The sequence below is a fragment of the Humulus lupulus genome, chromosome 2 (genome assembly GCF_963169125.1).
Source record: "Humulus lupulus chromosome 2, drHumLupu1.1, whole genome shotgun sequence".
Lineage (NCBI taxonomy): Eukaryota > Viridiplantae > Streptophyta > Magnoliopsida > Rosales > Cannabaceae > Humulus > Humulus lupulus.
The window spans coordinates 279,672,406-279,698,774 of NC_084794.1; the positions used below are offsets into that span (position 1 = coordinate 279,672,406).

Sequence of the window (26,369 nt, forward strand, 5' to 3'; positions counted from 1 at the left end):
CTTCCAGTATTTTTACGACCTCGGTCGCGTTTACTGACGGACCTGGTTTCTCCGGACTCGTCACTGGTGAAACTTATTGATCGGTCGTTTCGAGATGGGTTCTTCCCATGTCGCCTTGTCTCCGCAGTGCGAGACCGGGACGTCTGACTTCTCTCAGATTGTGCGCCTCTCCGCTCCTGGAAAGTCTCCCTGTGTCCTTGCCTATCCCCCGTACGCCCTTGATCCTGATTCTGAACAGGTTGAGCGTTTCTGCGGGGAGGTGAAGGATATCTTATGGGAGACGGTGGGAACCGTATAGGTGACGGTGGTTGTCTTCCTTGCTTCGGCCTAGAGGGCCCAGAATTTGCCCGAGATGGGCCAGTTGCGTTCGGTGCACTACCAGGAACCTGAGTCCGAGCCTCGGTAGGAGCTCGGTTATTCTCAGTTCCTGCAGGTGCTTCCGCAGGTGTATTAGGCGGGACCCGAGCCTGGGTATTCCTTTGAGGCCTAGAAGGGGCGGATGGCTCTGCTAGTGTTGGAGGTTGTGCCGGCCTCCTTGTGGCAGCATTTTTTCGTGGACGTCCACGGGGCCTCCGGGGAGGAACGTGCACGTCCCTTGGAGGAGGGACTTGGTCTTCGCGCGGAGGCGGGGGCTGAGCCACCTGCGCCTCTGCGGCTATCCTAGTCAACTCCTCGTTACGTTTGTTGGCTTCTGCCAATAACTGTTTCAGCTGCCGATTCTCCAATTCTACAATAGGGATATAACGTTCAGGGTTATAGTACATGTCCTCATCCCTTGGTTGTGGGGGTGGCCCCCGGGAATCGGAGGACCCACTCCTCTCATCAGCGTCCGGGTTCTCCATTGGCTGTTTTCCAGGACGCCTTGGGTAATTTTCTTCAGGAGTGTTCTGATTGTTTGCAGCCATGAATCTCTCAGGGATGAATGCTTAAGGCTCTCAATGAAAGCACCAAACTGTTGACGCCGTTTTTCGTCAACAGATAAAAGAAGAGCACAAAAACAATGGATGACGATGGCCAAACGGAACAAACAAATCAAACACACAATTTTTTACGTGGTTCAGCAGTTAAATCTGCCTAGTCCACGAGTCTCTATTATTAATCTTAAGATTATCTCTGAAAAATTATTTAGCATGAATTCTCCAGAGTTTTCTCTCAAAGATCAGAATTTCCGTCCATTACAATGGTGTATGGCTTCTCTATTTATAGAGAAGGATGCAGAATACTATCCCACATATTTTGGGTAGTTACTCTTTTGTGAATAAAATAAATGGCTTTAAATGCCTTTAATCAGATAAAAAAGGAAACGTCCCTGAAGACCAGGAAACGCATAACTGACTAAATAATATCCCACGATTCTTGAGGATTTACATCAATAAATGAGGATTACATCTCATGTTTACAATATTTGTAGATATTCAAGGTGGTCATAGTGTATCTCCAAGGCTTCAGCATCTCAGGTTTCACGTCATTGTGCGAGCCACTGACATCTCCCGAGCTAACATTGCTTTCGAGATAGTACATCGAGCTCAAGATCCCTGCTCCGAAGTTGTTCCTGAAGATGAGGGGCTCTCAGAGCTACCTTTCGAGATCGAGATCATTTCGAGGTCACTACATTCGAGGTCATGTATCATACTTTGCAGGCTCGATTTACAATCGTAGAGCATACCCTAACCCTCACGAGACCATTTAATGCGAACTCAGCTTTTGAGGTCATATTTACTATGGCTCGAAATCTGGGTATAACAGATTATATAAGATTGGATCATTTGTATAATATAAGCTTGTTATCAAACTTGAGAAGATGTTATATAAGATTGGATCAATTGACAAATTTGGGATAATGTTATCATACCCAATTCCTATTTCCATGTATTCATTTGCTAAGAAAAAAGAATTACCACTTTACATTTATCATATATTTTCTTCTAATATAATATTAATAAATAATCAACTCATTCATTCTTTTATATTTTTTAATTAAATTCAATCTCACCATTCGTGAACTTCATAAAATTAAGTACTATATATATATATTCTAATATATTAATATCTTGGATTTCTTTTTTTATTTAATTTTTCCTTTTACCTTTTTTGAGCAATAAAGTACTGCCGTAGCAGGGTTACATTTTGCTATAGATATCAGAGGAATCTAGAGTACCTATAGTTGTGTTAGGCTCAAATTATTTGCCACGTCTCATGATATTCATTCCAAAGGGCAAGAGAGGTCAAATTTTGCATATTTATAAGAATAAGGCATATCTATGTGTACATGTACAATATTCCAACTGGGAACAATATTCTCATATACATATATATAAATATATATATTGGGAACAACTATATGGTTGGTTTTAGCAGGCGGGCGGATAGTTATAAATTCTAATTTTTTTTTCTATTACAGTGTATATTGTAGTAATTTAGAACATCCCTCAAATTTTCAAAAAATTCCTAATAATTTACCGTGCCGAAAATAATATTCACACAGTTGAATTTTCTACGAGTGCATATTTTTTAGTGCACGCATGTAACAAACAGTTTAAACCTTGTTTTCGGCATTGTAAATTATTCGGAATTTCTTGAAACTTTGTGATCTAAATGACTACAATATATACTATCATAATGAATAAAATAAAATTTATAACTATCCAAATACCGAAAATAACTTTTATCAACCATGACAAAAATACTATCAATACCGTACATAGTCATTCCCTATGTATACACATATATGTGTGTACTGTATATATCATGTAACATGTCATTTTGTCATTGATGACTATAAGGAAGTCAAATTATATATAAGGGATTGTTTGAATAAGTTTTTATCACAACTACAAAACTAGGCTTTCCCGACACCCAACCACGACAGTCAACTCTGTTGACTGTCGTAATTGCTTAGCGGGTCTCTACGCCGACAGTTAAAAACTGTAGGCATAGAGACCTACGCCGACAGCTAATAACTGTCACCGTTGCTTTTGACTGTCGCTATTGACCTCAACGCCGACAGTTAATTCGAGACCAATGCCGACAGTTAAAATGTGTCGCTATTGACCCCAACGTCGACAGTTAATTCTAGACCAATCCCGACAGTAAAAATGTGTCGCTATTGACCTCAACGCCGACAGTTAATAAAAATCCAATGCCGACAGTCATAAAATGTCGCCAAAATTCAAATAAAAAATCTAAAATTATAATTAATGAATAGTATAATTTTAAAAATAAACTAAATTATGTAAACATATATATTTATAAAAATTATGTATTTATTCAAAAAAATTAAAACTAGGTTTTTTTTGTTTCTAATTTTTTTCATATTATTTACTTTTGTATTTATAATAATTTTTATATCAAAATTTAAATTTATTATTCTTTAACATATTTATAAAATTAACTATATTATTAACTATATAATTCTTTAACATATTTATAAAATTTGTATTAGTTAAAATAGAGTTGTTTTATTAATTGGAAAAATATTGTAAAAAAATTAATGAATAGTATAATTTTAAAAATAAATTAAATTATGTAAATATATATTTATAGAAATTATGTATTTATTAAAAAAAAATTTAAAACTAGATTTTTTTTTTTCTAAATTTTTCATATTATTAACTTTTGTATTTATAATAATTTTTATATCAAAATTTAAATTTATTATTCTTTAACATATTTATAAAATTAATTATATTATTAACTGTTGACGCCGTTTTTCGTCAACAGATAAAAGAAGAGAGCACGTAAACAATTAAAGACAATGGCTAAAACAAACAAACGAATCAGACACACGGTTTTTACGTGGTTCAGCAGTTAAATCTGCCTAGTCCACGAGTCTCTGTTATTAATCTCAAGATTAATCTCTGAACAATTCTTTAGCATGAATTCTCCAGAGTTTTCTCTCAAGGATCAGAATTTCGGTCCTTTACAATGGTGCATGACTTCTCTATTTATAGAGAAGGATGCAGAATACTATCCCACATATTTTGGGTAGTTACTCTTTTGTGAATAAAAATAAATGGCCTTAAATGCCAATAATCAGATATAAAAGGAAACGTTCCCCAAAGATCAGGAAACGCATAACTGACTAAATAATATCCCACGATTCTTGGGGATTTACATCAATAAATGAGGATTACATCCCATATCTACAATACTTGTAGATATTCAAGATGATCACAGCGTATCTCCAAGGCTTCAGCATCTAAGGTTTCACGTCATTGTGCGAGCCACTGCCATCTCCCGAGCTAACATTGCTTTCGAGATAGCATATCGAGCTCGAGATCCCTGCTCCGAAGTTGTTCCTGAAGATGAGGGGCTCTCAGAGCTATCTTTCGAGATCGAGTTCATTTCGAGGTCAGTGCATTCGAGGTCATGTATCATACTTTGCAGGCTCCGATTTACAATCGTAGAGCATACCCTAACCCTCACGAGACCATTTAATGCGAACTCAGCTTTCGAGGTCATATTTGCTATGGCTCGAAATCTGGGTATAACATTTTGCCCCCTCAAAAGTATTTGTTCGAATCCTAAGAGAAGGAAACTTTTGAACTACTCTTTTCGGGAACCATACCGTCACACTCTTAAAAACGGACACGTGCCAATTGGGTATTGCTCACTTTAAGTACTTGAGTATCTTGGGAACACGCCCACGATCGCTCGTCTTACAACTTTTCGGCGTCATCTCATCACCGATTCCCCTCCATTCGATCTGTTGAGGATTTTAACCAACGCTCCTGATCGATTTCAGTTTTCCCACCTATATATATAAGATCTCCTCTTCGTCTTCTTCTTTATGTTTGTTCATTGTAAACCAGAAAGAAAAGAAAAAACAAGAAAGCCCGAAACTTTCTTAAGAAGCTTTCATCCTGTGCATGTTTTCTCGACCCAAAAGACAAAGGAACCCTGGTCTGTTCGAGTCAGTGAGTTCTTTCCTGCAACCTCTTCTCCACTCGACGATTTCGCTGTACTCACCATCACTGTGTAAGTACGCCATTTTCGTTGTTCTTTTTATAATGTGCTTGCTATGTACGTTAGTATGTGTTCTTAGCATAATGCGATAGGAGGTTTTGAACCGATAGGTTTTTAGGCTTTCTGGACTTCCACTCTGGATGTTAGTTTCGGCGTTTGAATGTGGTTCCCATTTTCTGGGTTTTGAAGTTCTTAGGCGGCGTTTCTTGTTCATTAAGCTTTTGGGTAAAAACATGGGTTTTGACAAATACACGAAAACCAAAAACGCTTTTCCTGGCTAACCGCCACTCTCCTTTCCCTTGAATTTCGGGATTTTCAAAAAGAAATCATCCACGCTCCTTTTTCTTTCCTGTGGAAGCCACGCTCTGACTCTTTAGCAAGGGTCTAAATACTTGATTTCTTGTCCTTAGATATCCGAGCTCATCCTATCGAGTTCGTGATCTTTGCATGCATGGCCCTCACCATTTTTTCTTTCTCGTTAGATGTCACAAAATCTGGAAAGACGGTAGGGGTCGTTACGAGCAATCCCTTACGAGCCCAAATCTCCGAGCCCGGAATCGGTCTTTGTCCGGAACCAGCGTCGGATTAAAGAGTACGAGATCGCGCGCGAGCAAGAAGACATTCGAGCCCACTATCGCCGCTAGATTGACGAGGTCATCGAAAAGAAGAGAAGGGTCCTTCGGGAAGCCATCTATCCGGAGCCTAACCCCGGACCTAGGCCAGTTCCCCTCGACCCCGCGTTAAAAGTCACGGTAGCATACCACCCGGGGGAACTTCAGTTTTCCTTAATGGCGGAGCCTTCGTCTTCGCAGCCTAGGAGGGAGATGTTTGAAGCCGAATTCTACCAGAGCTCGGTTACCACCTCCGACCAGATAACTGACATCCTGGCCATTCATGGCCTTAGCTCGCTAGACACGCTGAAGTGTCGAGCTCCGACAAGGCATGAACGGAGCTGTTTTGCTCCTGGGGGCCGCGATTCCAGTGTGAAATACGCGGCCTGGAGCCAGGAACACCTAAAGGCAGGAGCTTTGCTGCCCCTGAAGTCCTTTTTCAGAGACTTCACCGATTTCGTTGGGTTGGCTCCATTCCAACTCAACACCAACTCATATAGGGTGCTGTCTGCCCTGAGGTCCTTATTCCACGAACTGGGGTGGATAGGACCTTCACCCCAAGAGATTTTATATCTCTTTTGTTTGAAGAGTAATCCCTCCCGAGCTTGGGGAGGAGATGGTTTCTACTATCTTTCGAGCTACCCCAAAGAGACAAAAATCTTTGAAGATCTTCCGAACCATCCTCCTGACTTCAAGAGGGCTTTTTTCTGGACAGACGGTCTGTTCCAGTCTCGACATCGTTCGTTTAGGCGAATTCGTGAGTATTCTTATTACTTTCTATTTTTGAGCTCGAATCTTTAGCCCTTGAATCCATGTTTAGTTGAAGTGTATCTCGCCTTTCAGCTAACTTTCAGCGTCCTACCCCTGACGAGACAATGAAGGAGCACAGAGAGAGCCTGCTCCGACTCCCTTATGGCAGGAGGTCTCTTTCATTTCTGCTACATGAGGACAAGCTACGAGCTTGTGGGTTGTTGGGACTGGGCCAGTCAACCTCTGACTGGTCCAGTAACAAATATGAACGCTGGGAGGAAGTGCCTCTGCCCACAGGCATCCTTCCTCCGAGGAGGGAAAGGAAAACATCTCTCCCAATTCGCTCGAGAAGTCCGCGGTCGGGGAACGAGGCAAATGATGAAGCCTCGAGTTCGGACTCCGATGGAGGTAAAACCCTTCCTACTTCGCGAATGTGGTCTCCCACTTTATTAAAACACAGGCCCAATAGACTAGTCTCGTGCCCACAGGATAGATACCACTTCTACATATGGAGTTGGGTAGATGAATGTGTCCATAGGTTTGATAGTGGGCTCGGGAAATACGACACTATGTATACCACAGACGAGATGTGGAATGGGATAGCTGTGCAGTATGGGACCAATGATTATAGGGACCTTTCGAGGTTATCACCAACTTATAGGGAAGGCCCTCCCCCCGCCTCTTCTGAAGACGGGGGAATTTCATGGTCCCCAAGCTCAAGCTCGGGGGAAAGTTCCAGTTAGGTTTTTTCTTTCACCACTCTATATATAGTGTTGAAGTAACTTGTATTTCTTTTACTGACTCACTGTGATGACTTGTGCAGGCAATATGGACTCCGACCTCGACGCCCTCATCGACAATGCGGGTGCCAAGAGGAGCAAGGGCCCCAGGGCAAGGGGACTGAAAACCAGCCAGCCTGGGAAAAGCTCCAAGAGATCTAGGAAAACGCCTCCTCCTCCCTCGCCGGCTTCGAGCTCTGCTGCTGCGTTGACTGGCCAGACTAACGCCCCCACGACGATACCACCCTCGCAGGCCGTCGTCTCTGTGGTGGCGCCGGCCTCGCAGGCTGGTGTCGCTGCCGTGGTCGAATCCCAACCTCCTGTGGCGGGTCAAATGCCTTCTAGTCAGCTCGCCAAAAGACCTTCTGCTTCCCGAGCTCAGAAGCTAACCATTTCCACCCATATGGATTCGTATGTGGTGGATAATGCTGTCGGTCCTCACGGATCTACGCTGATCTCGGATGTAATGTCCCGGATCGGCCAGAGCTACGGCAATTTTGAGGCTCCTCAGTGGCAGTGTCTAACTAGCACTTGGGACCGCACTGTCCTGTTCGAGAAGAGTATCGAGCACACTGCCGCGGTAAGTATCCTATATTCCCTTTGCTTACATTCATACTGTCTCGAGGCTAATGATGGTTTCTTCCTTTTTTTCAGGCTCTTGCTTTCACTGCCCAGCTTAATTACGAGCTGAACAACGAGGTCCATTCGAGCAGGACCCTCGCCCAAGAGGAGAGGGACCTCCACCTTAGAGCGAATGATGACCTGAAGGCGGCGAACATTAAGCTCGAGGCAGTGGTTAAGGAGCGTGAGGAAATGGCCAAGGAGCTTGGGAAGCTGAAAAATGAGCTCGAGGAGCAAAAGAGAGATAACATCCAGCTTCGGGAGACCAATAAGAAGCTCGAGGAGGACAAGGCCGTCACCCTCGACCTCATGGAGGATATCAAAACCCGCCTTACTGCCGAGTTCAAAGAAAAGAAGGAAACGGCGGTCGATTCAGCCATGTACCGGATGTGGGCCTATAACGAAGAACTGGACACCAGTTTTTTGGGTCCCCTCGAGGCGTCCTTCCTCGAACGATGGAATGCTCGGCTCGAGAAGGAAGAGGCTGAGCAGCTCGAGAAGGATAAAGCTGCTCCGAGTACCGTTTCGGAGGGAGCTCAGGAGGATAGTCATGCTATTCGTCCTGAGGGGTCCGGTGCCACTGATGCTGAGAAGGCCAAGGAGACTCCTCTTCTTTGAATCTGACCTCGGGGAGATCAGTTTTCGGGGCTGCGTCCCATTATTTCTGTAATTATTTTAACTTATGCCCACGGGGCTGATACAATTCCCTTTACTATTTTTTTTTTATATGCTTACATTTCTTGGCTCGAAATATTTTGCATATTTTTATAATTGATGGACCGGTTATGTTTATTTATGCATATGTTATACCCAGATTTCGAGCAATAGCAAATATGACCTCGAAAGCTGAGTTCGCATTAAATGGTCTCGTGAGGGTTAGGGTATGCTCTACGATTGTAAGTCGGAGCCTGCAAAGAATGTACTGACCTCGAAATGAACTCGATCTCGAAAGATAGCTCTGAGAGCCCCTCATCTTCAGGAACAACTTCGGAGCAGGGATCTCGAGCTCGATATGCTATCTCGAAAGCAATGTTAGCTCGGGAAATGTCAGTGGCTCGCACAATGACGTGAAACCTTAGATGCTGAAGCCTTGGAGATACGCTATGATCACTTTGAATATCTACAAGTATTGTAGATACAGGATGTAATCCTCATTTATTGATGTAAATCCCCAAGAATCGTGGGATATTGTTTAGTCAGTTGTGCGTTTCCTGATCTTTGGGAAACGTTTCCTTTTATATCTGATTATTGGCATTTAGGGCCATTTATTTTTATTCACAAAAGAGTAACTACCCAAAATATGTGGGATACTATTCTGCATCCTTCTCTATAAATAGAGAAGTCATGCACCATTGTAAAGGGCCGAATTTCTGATTCTTGAGAGAAAACTCTGGAGAATTGATGCTAAAGAATTGTTCAGAGATAATCTTGAGATTAATAACAGAGACTCGTGGACTAGGCAGATTTAACTGCTGAACCACGTAAAAACCGTGTGTCTGATTCGTTTGTTTGTTTCAGTTATTGTCTTTAATTGTTTATGTGCTCTCTTCTTTTATCTGCTGACGAAAAACGGCGTCAACAGCATACAAACATAGTTTGGATTTAGGCTCGAAATTCGATGCATTCATGCATAGTTTATTCGAATTATCCGTTTCCAACCTCGTTATTTATCAAGGTCGTACATTACTTTAACCATGAACTGAAAAGTACTTATATGGCATGTAATATGAATGATTTGGTTAATCTTTTAGTCACTTTTCCTCATCCTTAGTATCTTAGCTCCGAGGTTATGAGTTCGAAACTATTTTAAGATGTTCCAGCCTCGATCTCGACATATTTCGTGATGGGTTTAGGCTCCCATTTATCATTGATCGATAATTTGGCTGGTTTGTTCCAAACCTGTTATGCTTGCACATCTGGTTAACTCCAAACGTTTTTGGTTTTTGGTAGTTCGGTAATGTCCGAACTATCTAAGCCCATGTACTTGGTTATTTCCAAATACTTAATGCTTTTGATAACTCGGTTAAGTCCGAACTATCTAAGCTCGCGTATTTGGTTATATCCAAATACTTTTTTGTTTTTGATAACTCGGTTAAGTCCGAACTATCTAAGCTCGCGTACTTGGTTATATCCAAATACTAATGTCCGAACTATCTAAGCCCGTGTACTTGGTTATTTCCAAATACTTAATGTTTTTGATAACTCGGTTAAGTCCGAAATATCTAAGCTCGCTCGGTTAAGTCCGAACTATCTAAGCTCGCGTATTTGGTTATATCCAAATACTTTTTTGTTTTTGATAACTCGGTTAAGTCCGAACTATCTAAGCTCGCGTACTTGGTTATATCCAAATACTTTATTGTTTTTGATAACTCGGTTAAGTCCGAACTATCTAAGCTCGCGTACTTGGTTATATCCAAATACTTTATTGCTTTTGATAACTCGGTTAAGTCCGAACTATCTAAGCTCGCGTACTTGGTTATATCCAAATACTTTATTGTTTTTTTTTTTTTTTAAGCTGGAGGTATGTATACCAATGATGCCCCCTTAATATCCTATGAGTGTGACCATAGGTTATTAAATTAAGAGAGATTGCAAAAATAAAAATAAATTACATGTGAAACAAAGTAGACCCTTTATTTGAAATTCAAAAACAAACTAAGTACAGAAAATCATGGTTACGGGCGACACTTCCTACACTATTGATAATATGGTCTAAGGTGTTCGCCATTCCATGCTCGTGGTATGAGGCTCCCCTCTAATCTCGCAAGTTTGTATACGCCAGGGCGGATGACTGATTCTATCTGGTATGGTCCTTCCCAGTTTGGCCCGAGTACTCCTGCTGCTGAATCTCGGGTTGCTAAGAATACGCGTCTCAATACCAGATCTCCTACTCCGAACTTTCGACTTCGAACCCTTTTATTGAACTATCTTGTTGTTCGTTGCTGGTAAGCAGCATTTCTCAGCTGAGCCTCCTCCCTTTTTTCTTCGATCAAGTCTAGGGTTTCTTCGAGCTGAGTATGATTGGAACTTTGGTCGTAAATCTGAGTTCGAATCGTTGGAATTTCGACCTCAATGGGCAACATTGCCTCGCAGCCGTATGCTAGAGAAAATGGGGTATGTCCAATTGATGTCCGAGCTGTAGTTCTATATCCCCAAAGGACTTGGGGTAATTCCTCAGGCCATCGTCCCTTTGCTTCTTCCAACTTTTTCTTCAAGGAACTCTTGAGAGTTTTATTAACGGCTTCGACCTGACCATTCGCCTGAGGGTGAGCCACTGACGAAAAGCTCTTGATTATACCGTTCTTGTTACAAAAGTTGGTAAATAAGTCGCAGTCAAACTGGGTTCCGTTGTCAGACACAATCTTTCTTGGCACTCCATATCGGCATACGATGTTCTTTACCACGAAATCTAGGATCTTCTTTGAAGTTATGGTCGCTAGTGGTTCAGCCTCTGTCCATTTTGTGAAGTAATCAACCGCGACCACAGCATACTTTACTCCTCCTTTGCCAGTTGGGAGTGAGCCTATGAGGTCGATGCCCCATACCGCAAAAGGCCATGGGGACGTCAACATGGTTAGTTCGGAAGGTGGAGCTCGGGGTATCGTGGCGAATCTCTGGCACTTGTCGCACTTTTTCACGAACTCGAAAGAATCCGTTTTAATGGTTGGCCAGAAATATCCTTGGCGTATAATCTTCTTGGATAGGCTATGCCCCCCGGTATGATCTCCGCAGAACCCTTCATGAACTTCTCTAATAATCTTCTTTGCCTCGGGGGGAGTCACACATCTGAGCAATGGCATGGAATACCCTCTTCTATATAGCCTTCCATCCAGGAGGGTGTAACGAGGAAGTTGATACATTAGTTTCCGAGCCTGACTTCGATCTTTCGGAAGAATTCCATTTTCGAGGTATTCAACGATCGGGCTCATCCAGGTCGGTTCTGTCTCGATCATGCACACATCCTCCTTGTCTGACTCAGTAATGCTGGGTGCTGACAAGTGTTCTATGGGTACAACATTCAGCTCCTCATTTTCATTGGAAGTGGCGAGCCGAGCTAAGGCATCTGCATTTGAGTTTTGTTCTCGGGGAACCTGTTCGATCGCATAAAACTCGAAAAACTCCAATGCGGATTTTGCCTTCTCCAGATAAGCTGCCATTTTTGTGCCTCGAGCTTGGTATTCTCCCAAGATTTGATTAACTATGAGCTGGGAGTCGCTGTAGCAATGTATAGCTTTGGCCTTGAGTTCCTTTGCTATTCGTAGTCCCGCCAGTAAAGCCTCGTACTCAGCTTCATTATTAGATGCTTTAAAGCCGAACCTTAATGCAGAGTGAAATTTGCTCCCTGCAGGAGTGATCAAAATAACTCCTGCCCCCGCTCCATTTTCATTTGACGACCCGTCGACGTAAAGTTTCCACAGCTCGTGGGCCGTGGTTGTTTCCTCGTCATCAGCGATGCCGGTGCACTCCACTATGAAATCCGCCAACGCTTGTGCCTTGATGGTCGTCCTCGGATGGTAGGTGACCTCGAATTGTCCGAGTTCAACAGCCCACTTTAGGAGTCGACCAGACGCCTCTGGTTTAGACAAGACTTGCCTTAGTGGTTGATCTGTTAATACATGGATAGGATGTGCCTGAAAGTAAGGGCGGAGCTTTCGAGATGAGTGGATCAGACTGAGGGCGAGCTTCTCCATCAGTGGATACCTTGACTCTGCCCCCAGTAATCTTTTACTGATATAGTAGACGGGTTTCTGTATTCTCTCTTCCTCTCGGACGAGCACCGCGCTTATCGCGTGTTCGGTAGTTGAGAGGTACAGGAACAGTACTTCTCCCGTCTCAGGCTTTGATAGGATGGGCGGTTCGGCTAGGTGCTTTTTGAGCTCCTGAAAGGCTAGCTCGCACTCATCTGTCCATTCGAACTTCTTACTTCCTTTCAATAAGTTGAAGAATGGGAGACCGCGGTCTGTTGACTTCGAGATGAACCTGCTCAGAGCTGCCATCCTGCCAGTCAGGCTTTGAACATCTTTATGCTTCCGAGGCGAAGGCATATCGATGAGGGCCTTTATCTTGTCGGGATTAGCCTCGATCCCACGAGAATTGACAATGAAACCCAGAAATTTTCCTGAAGACACCCCAAAAGTGCACTTCTGAGGATTCAACTTCATGTTGTACTTTCTGAGCACGCCAAAGCATTCTTCGAGGTCATCAACATGGTTCTTGTTAAGTTGAGACTTTACAAGCATGTCGTCAACAACATAAACTTCCATGTTGTTCCCTATTTGCTCTGAGAACATCATGTTTACGAGCCGCTGGTACGTGGCTCCGGCATTCTTGAGTCCGAATGGCATGACATTGTAGCAGTAGAGCCCTTTATCTGTAATGAAGCTCGTATGCTCTTGGTCGGGGGCATGCATGGGAATCTGGTTATATCCAGAATAGGCATCCATGAACGACATCAGACCATGCCCCGTCGTGGCATCCACGAGCTGATCAATTCTCGGCAGGGGAAAACAGTCTTTCGGGCAGGCCTTGTTGAGGTCCGAGTAGTCAATGCACGTCCTCCATTTCCCATTGGGTTTCGGGACCAACACTGGATTGGCCACCCAATCAGGGTAAAAAGCGTCCCTTATAAAATTATTTGCTTTCAGCCTGTCCACCTCCTCCTTTAGTGCTTTCTTTCTGTCTTCATCCAGCTGCCTTCGCTTTTGCTGCTTTGGGGGAAAGCTTTTGTATATATTCAATGCGTGGCTCGCTACATTAGGGCTTATTCCCACCATGTCAGAGTGTGACCACGCGAAGACATCCTGATTTTTCTTCAGAAAGCAAATTAATTGCTATTTTGATTCGTCTTGGAGGTGTTTCCCGACCTTCACCTTTTTTGAGGGATCAGATTCATCGAGCTGAACCTCTTCGAGCTCCTCCAAAGGTTGGAGGTCAACCTTCTCTTCAATCCTTGGATCGATCTCCTCATCAATTTCTAAAACTGTCCCATCTTTATTCTGTGTGACAACAAGTGCTTGCGCGCTTGTTTGTTTCTTTCCCCTTAAGGAAATGCTGTAGCACTCCCTTCCTGCCAATTGATCTCCTTTCAATGTTCCGACCCCGCTTGGAGTTGGGAACTTAAGGGCTAGATGCCTTACAGATGAAACTGCCCCCAGCCCGACCAGGGCGGGTCTCCCGAGCAATACATTGTAGGCAGATGGTAACTCTACTACCACGAACTCCATCATCTTGGTCACCGAGACTGGATAGTCTCCCAAGGTCACAGGGAGTTCAATGGACCCCATACAGGCGGTTCCTTCTCCAGAAAAGCCGTACAAAGTGGTCGCACAAGCCTTCAGGTCGCGAAGGGAGAGTCCCATTTTTTCTAGGGTTGCTTTATAAAGAATGTTAACTGAGCTCCCATTGTCTATGAGAACTCGGCGCACTCTTTTGTTGGCAAGCTGTAGGGTGATGACGAGTGGATCATGATGAGGGAACTGGACGTGGGAGGCATCCTCCTCGGTGAAGGTTATAGGCTGAGTCTCAACCCTTTGGCTTTTTGGTGCCCTTGGTTCGGGTTCATATGGAGACCCGTCCCCTGTCTTCAGCTCATTCACATATCGTTTTTGAGCATTTCTGCCCCCTTCTGCGAGATGAGGACCTCCCGAGATGGTTATTACATCCTCTCCATCTATCGGCGGAGGCCTGTCCTCATCCCGAGATCGGGAGTTATTATTCTGTGCTGCCGGAAGCGCGACTACTCTCTGGCTAGCAGTAGCCTGTCCAGTATTCTGGTTTTTGACGTACTGCCGGAAATAACCTCTCGAGATCAACCCTTCGATCTCGTCCTTCAGCTGTCGGCACTCATCAGTTGTATGGCCGGTGTCCCTATGAAATCGACAGTATTTGCTGGAATCCCTCTTGGATTTTTGATTCCTCATAGGGTCCGGACGCCTGAAGGGGACCTGGTTTTCATTAGCCAGGTATATGTTTTCCCGAGACTCGTTGAGCTCGGTGTGCACTTTATATACGGAGAAATACCTTTCTCCTTTTTTCTTCTTTCCTCCATCAACCTCGGGATTATTTCCCTCGCTCTTTTTCCTCTTGGAGGGATTCTCCGAGGTAGGCTGTGTAGCTGCTGGGTCAACCGAGGTTGAGGCGGAGTTAACGTTTATCGTTGTAGTTTCGGTCTGTGAGGTCGCCTTGAGTGTTGACCTCGCCTCCTCTACATTGACAAATCTCTGCGCCCGTCTGTTAAACTCGGTTATCGACCTCACCGGTTTCCCTTGCATGTCATCCCAAAGGGCACTCCCGGGTAAAACACCAGCTCGAATGGCCATCAAATGCCCACTGTCATCCACGTCTCGTGCTCGGGCGACCTCTAGATTAAATCTTGTCAGGTAGCTCTTTAGTGTTTCGCCCGGTTGTTGTCGGACGTTAGTCAAAGTGGATGCTTCGGGTCTGACTCCCATCATAGCTCGGAACTGCTTCTTGAAGTCTCTAGAAAATTGATCCCACGAAGTTATAGAATGTCTCTTGTACTTCTCGAACCAACTCTTGGCAGGCCCGGCCAGTGATGTCGGAAACAACATACACCTGAGCTCGTAACCCACGTTACTAGCTCTCATGATAGTGTTGAATGTACTCAGATGGCTGCATGGGTCGGTTTTTCCTTCAAACGCTGGGACGTGAGGAATCCGGAACCCTTGGGGGAACTGAGTGTTAGAAATATTGGGAGCAAATGGCTCGAGCTCCTCATCAGAGTCCTCATATCGACCGTTCCCTCGTTCATTCTTCAAAAGCCTAAAGGCTTTTTCGAGCTGATCGATCCTTTCTTGTACTGGGTCCTTAGGCGGTGTTTGGAATTGATAGTCATTAATCGCGATCCCAGGTTCGCGTCTCCGTGAGGGATCTCTACGCCCATTCAGATGATTCCTAAGATCCGGGTTTGTCTGATCTCCCTTTCCCCTGCTCTGATTCAGATGATTGCGCAGGTCGGGATGGCTCTTGTGATTTCCAGTATTTTTACGACTCCGGTCATGTTTACTGACAGACCTAGTTTCTCCGGACTCATCACTGGTGAAACTCATCGATCGGTCATTTCGTGATGGATCCTTTCTACGTCGCCTTGTCCCTGCAGTGCGAGATCGGGACGTCTGACTTCTCTCGGATGGCGCGCCTTTCCGCCCCTGGAACGTCTCCCTGTTTCCTTGTCTTTCCCCTGTACGCCCTTGATCCTGATCTCAACCAGGTTGAGCGTTCCTGCGGGGAGGTGAAGGATATCTTATGGGAGACGGAGGAAACCGTATAGGAAACTGTGGTTGCCGTCCTTGCCTCGGCCTGGAGGGTCCAGAATTTGCCCGAGATGGGCCAGTTGCGTTTGGTGCACTACCAGGAACCTGAGTCCGAGCCTCGGCAGGAGCTCGGTTGTTCTCAGTTCCTGCAGGCACTTCCACAGGTGGATTAGGCAGGACCCGAGCTCGGGTACTCCTCTGAGGCCTAGAAGGAGCAGATGGCTCTGTTGGTGCTGGAGGTTGTGCTGGCCTCCTTGTGGTAGCATTTTTTCGTGGACGTCCACGGGGCCTCCGGGGAGGAACGTGCACGTCCCTTGGAGGAGGGACTTGGTCTTCGCGCGGAAGCGGGGGCTGAGCCACCTGCGCCTCCGCGGCTATCCTAGTCAACTCCTCGTTACGTTTGTTGGCATCTGCCAGCAGTTGTTTCAGCTGCCGATTCTCCAATTCTACAATAGGGACATAACGCTCAGGGTTATAATACATGTCCTCATCCCTTGGTTGTGGAGGTGGTCCCCGGGAATCAGAGGACCCACTCCTTTCTTCAGCGTCCGGGTTCTCCATTGGTTGTTTTCCAGGACGCCTTGGGTAATTTTCTTCAGGAGTGTTCTGATTGTTTGCAGCCATGAATCTCTCTGGGATGGATGCTTGAGGCTCTCAATGAAAGCACCAAACTGTTGACGCCGTTTTTCGTCAACAGATAAAAGAAGAGAGCACGTAAACAATTAAAGACAATGGCTAAAACAAACAAACGAATCAGACACACGGTTTTTACGTGGTTCAGCAGTTAAATCTGCCTAGTCCACGAGTCTCTGTTATTAATCTCAAGATTAATCTCTGAACAATTCTTTAGCATGAATTCTCCAGAGTTTTCTCTCAAGGATCAGAATTTCGGTCATTTACAATGGTGCATGACTTCTCTATTTATAGAGAAGGATGCAGAATACTATCCCACATATTTTGGGTAGTTACTCTTTTGTGAATAAAAATAAATGGCCTTAAATGCCAATAATCAGATATAAAAGGAAACGTTCCCCAAAGATCAGGAAACGCATAACTGACTAAATAATATCCCACGATTCTTGGGGATTTACATCAATAAATGAGGATTACATCCCATATCTACAATACTTGTAGATATTCAAGATGATCATAGCGTATCTCCAAGGCTTCAGCATCTAAGGTTTCACGTCATTGTGCGAGCCACTGCCATCTCCCGAGCTAACATTGCTTTCGAGATAGCATATCGAGCTCGAGATCCCTACTCCGAAGTTGTTCCTGAAGATGAGGGGCTCTCAGAGCTCTCTTTCGAGATCGAGTTCATTTCGAGGTCAGTACATTCGAGGTCATGTATCATACTTTGCAGGCTCCGATTTACAATTGTAGAGCATACCCTAACCCTCACGAGACCATTTAATGCGAACTCAGCTTTCGAGGTCATATTTGCTATGGCTCGAAATCTGGGTATAACATTAACTATATTATTCTTTAACACATTTATAAAATTTGTATTAGTTAAAAAGAGTTGTTTTATTAATTGGAAAAATATTTAAAAAAAATTAATGAATAGTATAATTTTAAAAATAAACTAAATTATATAAATATATATTTATAAAAATTATTAAAAACTTTTAAAACTAGATTTTTTTTGTTTATAAATTTTTCATATTATTAACTTTTGTATTTATAATAATTTTTATATCAAAATTTAAATTTATTATTTTTTAACATATTTATAAATTAAATTAACTATATTATTCTTTAACACATTTATAAAATTTGTATTAGTTAAAAAAGAGTTATTTTATTAATATTAGAAAAATATTGTAAAAAAATTTAATATATAAATTTATTATTTATGATTTTTTTATTAATATATATGTTTAAATAATTTTTTATAAAAACGTATTGGAGCAATGCCGACAATTAAAATGTGTCGCTATTGGGAAAGTGAAATTTTTTAAATGGGCAATGCCGACACCCATAAACTGTGGCTATTGGAGACAATAACGACAGCTTAGAACTGTCCGCGCAAATAAAATTTTCCCCCCCCCACACCTCTCTTTTTCCCTCTTCCTTTCTTTCTTTCTTTTCCCTCTTCTTTCTTTCTTCCAGCCGAAACATTCATTTCCCATTAAAAAAATTTCAGCAAAATTTTTTTCCCCCCCCACACCTCTCCTTTTCCCTCTTCCTTCTTTCTTTCTTTTCCCCTTTCTTCTTTCTTTCTACCAACCGAAACAGTCAGCCTCCACTCCCAGCCGAAACGGTCAGCCTCCACCAGCCAGCCCACCTACGACGCCGTCGACGCCAAACCACAAGCCACCTGCGACGGCCGAAGTCCACCAGCCAGCCACCTGCGACGCCGTCGACGGTCTCCTCATCTTCAAACAGCCGCAAGGTAGCCACCTGAGATTTATGTGTTTATGTTTTGCTGAAATATGTTTTAAGTGTGTTCATTGTCATTTTCCAAACATAAGGAATTATTTTTATCGAAAAATTAAATTAAATAAAAATGGAATTACTTTTGTAAAGTTTATCTTGGTGAAGAAAGGGTCCCAAGAGCAAGAGGAAGAAAGTCTCACAACATAAAACTCTCTCTCGTGAACCTTAGAATTATTATATATGTAGTTCTGAGACAATAATCAGAAACTTGTCTTTTACCATTAGTTTTCGGCCTTTTAGATTTCATGGGCTGTGTAACTTATTTGGAACCAAGATCCAAAACTTTTTCACATCAAATATAAAATAAATAAAAAAAAACCACCCGAATAACATATAAATATATATATATATATATATGTGTGTGTTTTTATCAATCGCTCTCTTAGTCCCTTTTTTTATTTTGCAACTTAATTAATCAATAATAATGCTAATCTTTAATCATTTGATAAACCTGTTCAATTTAGCTTATAACTCAAAACAAGTAGCCCAAAGTAAGATTATAGCAGAAAATAGACGAAACATATCTGTTGGGACAGATTGTAGAAGAAGGGTATTGTCAAATAATTGAGATTTAGATAAGATAGTGCTGAGTATATACAACAAACCATACCACACAATTAATCTCCCACCTTCCAAATCAAAATAAAAATTAATCACAAGAAAAAAAATATTTAAAAAAAAGTACATAAAATAAAATGGAGTTGACAACTTTTGTGAAAATGCTACCATTTGGGATACACTGAGCATGGTCAGTCCCACCGGACATGACCTAAGAGAAAGAAAAATAATAATAATAATGTTTTCATATTATTAATTTTCAATCAAATAAGTCATATATGTTGAAAATTGAGCAGAAAAATTTGATTACTAATATCCCTAATGAAAAGTGACATTTATAAAAGCATAGAAAGTAATAAGCAAGAAATTAATAATGCTTGTACAGTTATTCTGAGAACCTCATGTGATATATATATATATATACATATATCATTTCAAACAAATAACACACACAATACTATATATACATATATATATATATAAATATATACCCTGTCTGAATTTATGTCCATAGATTTGTATCAGTTGCGTATCAAAAATTCTTTTATTGTAGTTTTGAACTCTAGCATATTTTAATTGGCTGTTTCTTTGGATCAAGGAAAATACGTAGATACCACTTAAGTTTTATCTTTAATACTTTGGATCAAGAAAAATACTTAGATACCACTTAAGTTTTATCCTTAATACTAACCAGCAATCAGTGTCATATATAAGCTAAATCTCAAGTCTGAAATCACTAATACCATTCAATGCATGTCTAGCTCAAAATGAAAGCTACAAGTCAACTCTAAAAAAAATGTCAGAAAGCTAGTAGTAAGTTGAAATTCAAAAACTTAAAAACCTTCACTTCAATTGTTTATTTATTTTTAAGGAATTTTGAATTTAGTTCATATTAGTCGGAAGAAGTTCAATTAGTACAATAATGACTATTGAAATAAGAGGCTAATATAGAACAATTGAAGGTAAGTATCTAGGGATATAATACATTACTTTTGAACAATTACGAGCAACATTACTTTGGCTCTTAAATATATATATATTATTATCATTATTATTATTTTGTAGCTATTATATAAATATATCATCTCACTTAGTTTGGTAGCTTAGTATTATTATTTTAGAAAGTAAATCTTGACAGAGATTTAAGCATAAACTTATTACTTTTTTATTTATTTTATTTCATGTTTTTGAAAGGCTCTTTGAGATAAGATTCTTGATCTCATATTTTTGCTTCAGAAAGCAATCGAAAGTTTAAATAGATAATTTCAGGTATGTTTTAATGGTTAAATTAATTTGGATTCTAATTGTTTAAATATATTAGAGGTATATTTTTTTATTCTTTTTAAAATTATACAAGTGTATGTTAGAAGAGTTTGAATATCTTAAATATTCATCCATAGGGAAGTAGGTTTTGGGATTATAATTGTATGCTGCGGTGATAATGGAAGGTTGAGAACTTGTATGTCTTAGTGAAGTAGGTTCTGTGATATATATATATATAATTGCGTGCTGGGGGAGATATAAGAAAGAAAAATTGTTTGTTGTTTGAATTGATTGAAATATTTGAATTGCTATTGACAGATGGTTAGGTTACAAATATAGAGGAAGTGCTGTCCGTTTTAAATCATAAAAAATAGTATGAATGATTTAGATTATGAAAGATTAACGCATCACTTTCATTTATATTCAAATAGAGCTCAAATAGTTCAAACTCTAAGGTTGTAAATTCACAACTTAATGACAGGAGGTGCTTCTTCACTAACTTTTTTAGCTGCCTCACGCTCTTTAATAACCAAGGAGTTTGCTTGTTCTACTTGTAATTGCATTGCATGCAAAATATCCTTCAATTTTGCAATTTCTTGAGCTGTTGCCAGCGAGGTTGAATGAAAAGTTTTGCTTTCATCAAAGTTTTCACATAAATAAGCTTCTTCTTAATTTTTCTATTCATTATGTATTATATCTTCTACACAAAATATAATATTAAAACTCAATAACTCTAACAAGCATCTAGTATAAAATAATAACAATTCTTTAAAAATCAGGTTTAAGATTAACTCTTGAAAATAGTCACTTTTTTAAGAGAGCATATAAAACGGTCCCACATCAAAAAGAAATGAAACTTTTTATATAATCATAAGACTTTGAATTACAAAAATTACTGTTAGTTAGTTTTGAGTTGGAATCTCAAATCATAGTTTCTAAATTATGCATGTAACAGAGATTACAGGCCTAAAAATCACATAAAAATAAGGATGACTCACTATCATAAGTCATCACATTCCTCATATAATATTTCTTACCTATGCATACCAGCTAGTAAACCATGTGAAGATGAATCATGAAATTATAGGATTTGAAAACAGAGGTGGCTAGAGTTGTAGGTAACACACAGCACAACCAACCATTCAACGTGACCAAGAATTATATAATTCCCTGCAAACAAGGATATTCTCATTCCAAAAACCTATATTTAAATCAACTCTGCTCCCTGAAACCTATACAATGACATTCATACTTAACAACTTATATCAAACCCACAAAATGAAACAATAATAAAAACACTATAATTTATTGTCTTCCTTTCCGGAAAACAAATCAAAAACAGACCTGCCTTATTGCCCATATAGCTCTCTCTAACCCGCACGTGTGTTCATGGCTCATACAGATTTGAAAAACCATCATCAGCCACTTAAAACAATGGATCATATATATTACAAGTCAATCAGATATGGAATAATCTCAATTTGTCTCAAGTTGAGCTGAAATAGAATCTTTGTACAGCAAGACAACCTCGCTGGCATACCCCTCAAACCCCACCGAGTTGTTTTTTATTATCATCATTATATAATTTTTAATTTTTTTGTGTGTTTTTCTTAGACCAATCAACCCCAACCCTGATATTGAAATGAGCTATATATATACATTAAATGTGCTCAAGAATAATACAGAAATTATATAATATATACATTAAATGTGCATAGAAACTTTTGATTAAAGTGCAAATTCTATAACTAATCCGTTTATAATTGGAATAATACAGTTTGCAACTATCAACATATTGTGTAGCAAAGTAAATTTGCCCTTGCTGATAAATAAGTCAGCATTATTCATAAATTTTACTAATGGTGGCTCTTCTTTTCAAATTTTTCATTGCTGAACTTCTTAATCTCTTTGTTGGAAGAAAATAAGTTTTTTATATTTTGAATTTTTTTTAGATTATTTAATTGAACATAATTCTGAAAATAGATTTTTTTGTGTGTACATTTTTAGACAAAATAATGGCAATCGATAAAGAATGGATGCCAGTGGATAAATTATCAGTGAAATATAAGGATGTAGTTGAGCATTTCTTGGAGTTTTGCGCAAGACATGCTAATAAAGATCATAATAACCTTTGTTGCCCTTGTATTAAGTGTGGTAATGTTCAAAGAATGAAAATTATTGAGATAAAGGGTCACTTATTTAAGTATGGAATAGATAAAAGTTATAAAATGTGGTTTATGTATGGAGAAAAAATCACATTTAGTAGAGAATCTCCATCTAAGAAAAATATTGTATTTGAGGTATATATTCATGTCTTTTATAATTTAAAGTTTAAATTATATGCGTGTCTTTTATAATTAAATATGATTAATATTTAGGTTGTTGGATGATATATTACATACCAATGAGTTGGATCATTTGTACGCATTTCAGCATCCATGTGAAGTTAGTGTAGGTCATGAGAATAAGTGTGTCCAAGCACTTAAAGATCGATTCATTCAAATGGGCGAGAAGCAGTTTCTTATTTGTCCCTGGAATAACAAGTAAGTTTATATTGAGTTTTGAAATGTTAAGTTCATATAGTCATCTTCTAAATATTTGATTGTTTGTTTTCTAGTGAACATTGGATGTTATTGCTATTTCAACCTCACTCGCATTCAGTGGCGTTTTTTGATCCCATTAACCTTCAATTATGCATTGAGATTAAAAATATAGTTAGGCTATAAGTTTATATAAGTTTCATTCCTTAAAGTATATTATCTTTTTAATAGTACTTGTTTGCTAATTAAAACACTTTTATTATGTATAGTGCTTTCACGCTATATGATACGGAAAAAGGAAAAGAGTTGTAAGTCTAAAGTATTATAATCCAAAAGTAAATAACATTCACCTTTATAAAACATAAAATTTAAATTATAAGTATACTAATAAGTATATGTAATATACTTTTACATTTGTCTATGTTAACAGTGCCAACAACAACCAAAAACCACAAAGTGCGGTAGCTACTGCATGAAGTATGCTAGGGATCTCATTTCACAATAAAGAACCAGAGCATATCTATCGAATAATGTAATAATTAAATATGTTTACTTTTTAACTTGAATAAAGTTATATTTTAATTTCATATATATTTGACATGTAACTTATAATTTAAATTATTTGCAGTTCAATTCAAATTTACCATATACTGACGCTGAACTTAATGAAGTTCAAGAAGAGTGAGCAAAATATATTCTACCGCAACTCGCTAAATGATGGCATACATGCTAAGTACCTATGTGAGGGGATTTAGTCATTTTTTGAAATTTGTATTTCTTTTATTAGAAATTGTTAGAATTAATCAAATAAAGAATTAATCTAACAAATTATAAGTAGTTAATTTAGTTTTTTGAGGTGCATACTGTGCTATGTGCTAAATATTCATTTTATGACCAATTTTTTTGGAATTATGTATTTCTTTTATTTAGAAAGTGTTCGAATTAATCAAATATAAAGTTAATGTTACCAATGTTAATTTATTTTTTTATGTACATTCTTTTACTGCAATTGTTACGTTGATTTTGAAACAAGGGGCATTGATAGCATATTTGCAATGTCATCTGGTGTGGAAATTTTGCAACAGTTAAAAACTGTTACCATAGACAGCCAATCACGACACTTATTAACTGTCGGCGCTGCCAGCAACGGCGACACCTAATAACTGTCGGCATTGCCAACAACGACGACACTTAATAACTGTCGGCGTAGCCAGCAACGACGACACCTAATAACTGTCGGCGTAGCCAGCAACGGCGACACTTAATAACTGTCGGCGTAGCTACTCTATGCCGGCATAGGCAAATGCGACAGTTAGTCGATTGTCGTCGTTGCTCAATAGCGACAATTAAAAACTATCGGGAAATCCCGTTTTTGTAGTAGTGTATTTTAGCTTTCAGCTTCTTAATATGTTCTTTTGAAAAATATTGTTGGTGGGAGTAAAAATTTTTAAAGAAATTTTTAAATCTAAAAGTTAAAATATATTAACTCAACTAGTATTATAAGTGTTTCAGAACTTCAAAAAGCTTAAAAATGGATTTTAATAAAAGTCCAATTAGCCAACTACTAAGTATTAAACATAAGCGTCTCATCAATTATTTTTGGTGCTGGCAGTTATACAATGACATGATATAAATATGTATATATATATGGAAAAAATTGAGTAGTGATTGTTTTTAATCACTGATAGACATTTTTAGTATTTTTGATATATGAATAAGTTATACTCTATTTTTTTATAGGGAAATTGGTGAAAATAGCCTATTTTTTTAAGTGATTTTGCACTCTGGCCTACATTTGATAATTTTTTGCAAAATGGCATCTGTCTAAAATTCGACTAGTTGTCAAAAAATTTCGACCAGTTGTCTAAATTTTTCGACCAGCTGTCAAAATTTTCGACCACCTGTCTAAATTTTTCGACCACCTGTCTAAATTTTCGACTACCTGTCTAAATTATGAGAGGTCATTTTGCAAAGAATTATTAAAACTAGACTAGAGTGCAAAATGACTTAAAAAAATAAGCCATTTTGCCAAGAAGTCCTTTTTTATATGACGATGTATATTGTAGTTACAGAAGACCTTTCACAAATATTTAGAAAATCTCGAATAATTTAGGAAGCCAAATTTGGCTTTCAATAAGTTATATGCGCATGCAATAATCTATTTGAATCTTGATAGATCAAGATTTAAATAGTTTATTGCACACGCGTATAAATATTGAAACAAGTATGCGGGCAACAATTTTGATTTTAATATCTTAAATTATTCGGAATTTCTTGAAAATTTGTGGGAGGTCTTCTATATCTACATTATACATTGTCATGTTAAAAAAAAAATATAGAGTTGCAGCTTATGCATATATATTTCATTATTGTGATTCTACCCTAATTTTGAGCTTAATTTGTTGGTATCACTTAAATGGAAAAATTTATTATTTCACCCTCAATTTTATTTTCTTCAAATAAATAACACTTACGTAACAAAAATCATAATCTTTTTTACCCTTATAACACTAACCGTCATTAGAAATATCAATTGAAAAATGATATTATGCCATTGCAACCATTGATCTATAGAGTGACTAGGTAACATCAGTCAAAGACATGAGAATTTCCAAATCGATCTTTATATTATGATTTTGATAATACTGTTATGTGAAGATAAAACTTGTTTATTTGCAAGGCCATGCATTAGAGGTCGATTTTTTTTCCCACTGGATCTTCTCGTTGTTTTTTTTTCCTCATCAATTTTAATCATGTTATATATTCAATACAAATTAACTTTCACAAAATTACATATGAAAAAATAAAAACTTTACAAATTTTCATTTACACCCAACATAATAATAATAGTAAAACATCCATTTAATATTCTTTAGCTTTCCCGAAACTCTCTAAGCTGGTAAAGACTACATTTGTTTAATTTTTTAAAGAAAAAAACATGCATGTAGAAATAGTAATTTATAAACGAAACATATCATTTTATAGTATCTCATTGTTTAACCAAGAAATCAATTGAGTATTTCTTTTGTTTAATTAATACTATTTTAATATATTGTAAATTAGTTTAAAATTGTACACTTTTACTAATTTGAGTTAAAAACAGTTATATAGATATGTTTAAAATCTAAAAATAATTTAAATTACAAAATTTAAAATATATCTATAAAATTTTTTTTAAAAATATATATATTCATCACATACAAAAGTACTGGCCAGAATAATATTATGACACTATATATTGGTTTCAAGACTTAGTTGGTTTACTAAAATGGTATATTCTCATATATAGAAATGAAGTTAAGTTCTTGTCCAATTTTGCTTAGCCATAATAAGTACTTAATGACACGACTATTTAATTTGGGGGTAAAATATGATTATTGAAGTGAAATTGAATCATTAAAAAAATAAGAGTGAAGGGTCAAAATAAATTCATCATAGCAAAATCAAAAGTGCATGTAGGGTGAAATCAAATTCATAGATTATTATTTATTTTATCATTGATGAAAAATAAAAGTATAAAATTTGCGACACCAGCAGAAGTTGTAATTAAGAAATACGGTAAAAGAAAAT

General features: G+C 38.8%; 1 long non-coding RNA gene across 3 annotated transcripts; it reads left to right on the plus strand.

Annotated features, from left to right (window-relative positions):
• The first annotated feature begins 18,050 nt into the window (after nucleotides 1-18,050).
• LOC133819505 (uncharacterized) lies at nucleotides 18,051-23,776 on the plus strand. Of its 3 annotated transcripts, none has more exons than XR_009886370.1 (5): nucleotides 18,051-18,394; nucleotides 22,638-22,802; nucleotides 23,069-23,134; nucleotides 23,230-23,331; nucleotides 23,428-23,776. It is a non-coding gene; the product is annotated as an uncharacterized LOC133819505 (long non-coding RNA). The 3 variants fall into 3 exon arrangements; XR_009886368.1 differs by having other exon boundaries at nucleotides 23,069-23,107; XR_009886369.1 differs by lacking the exon at nucleotides 23,069-23,134.
• The last annotated feature ends 2,593 nt before the right edge of the window (nucleotides 23,777-26,369 follow it).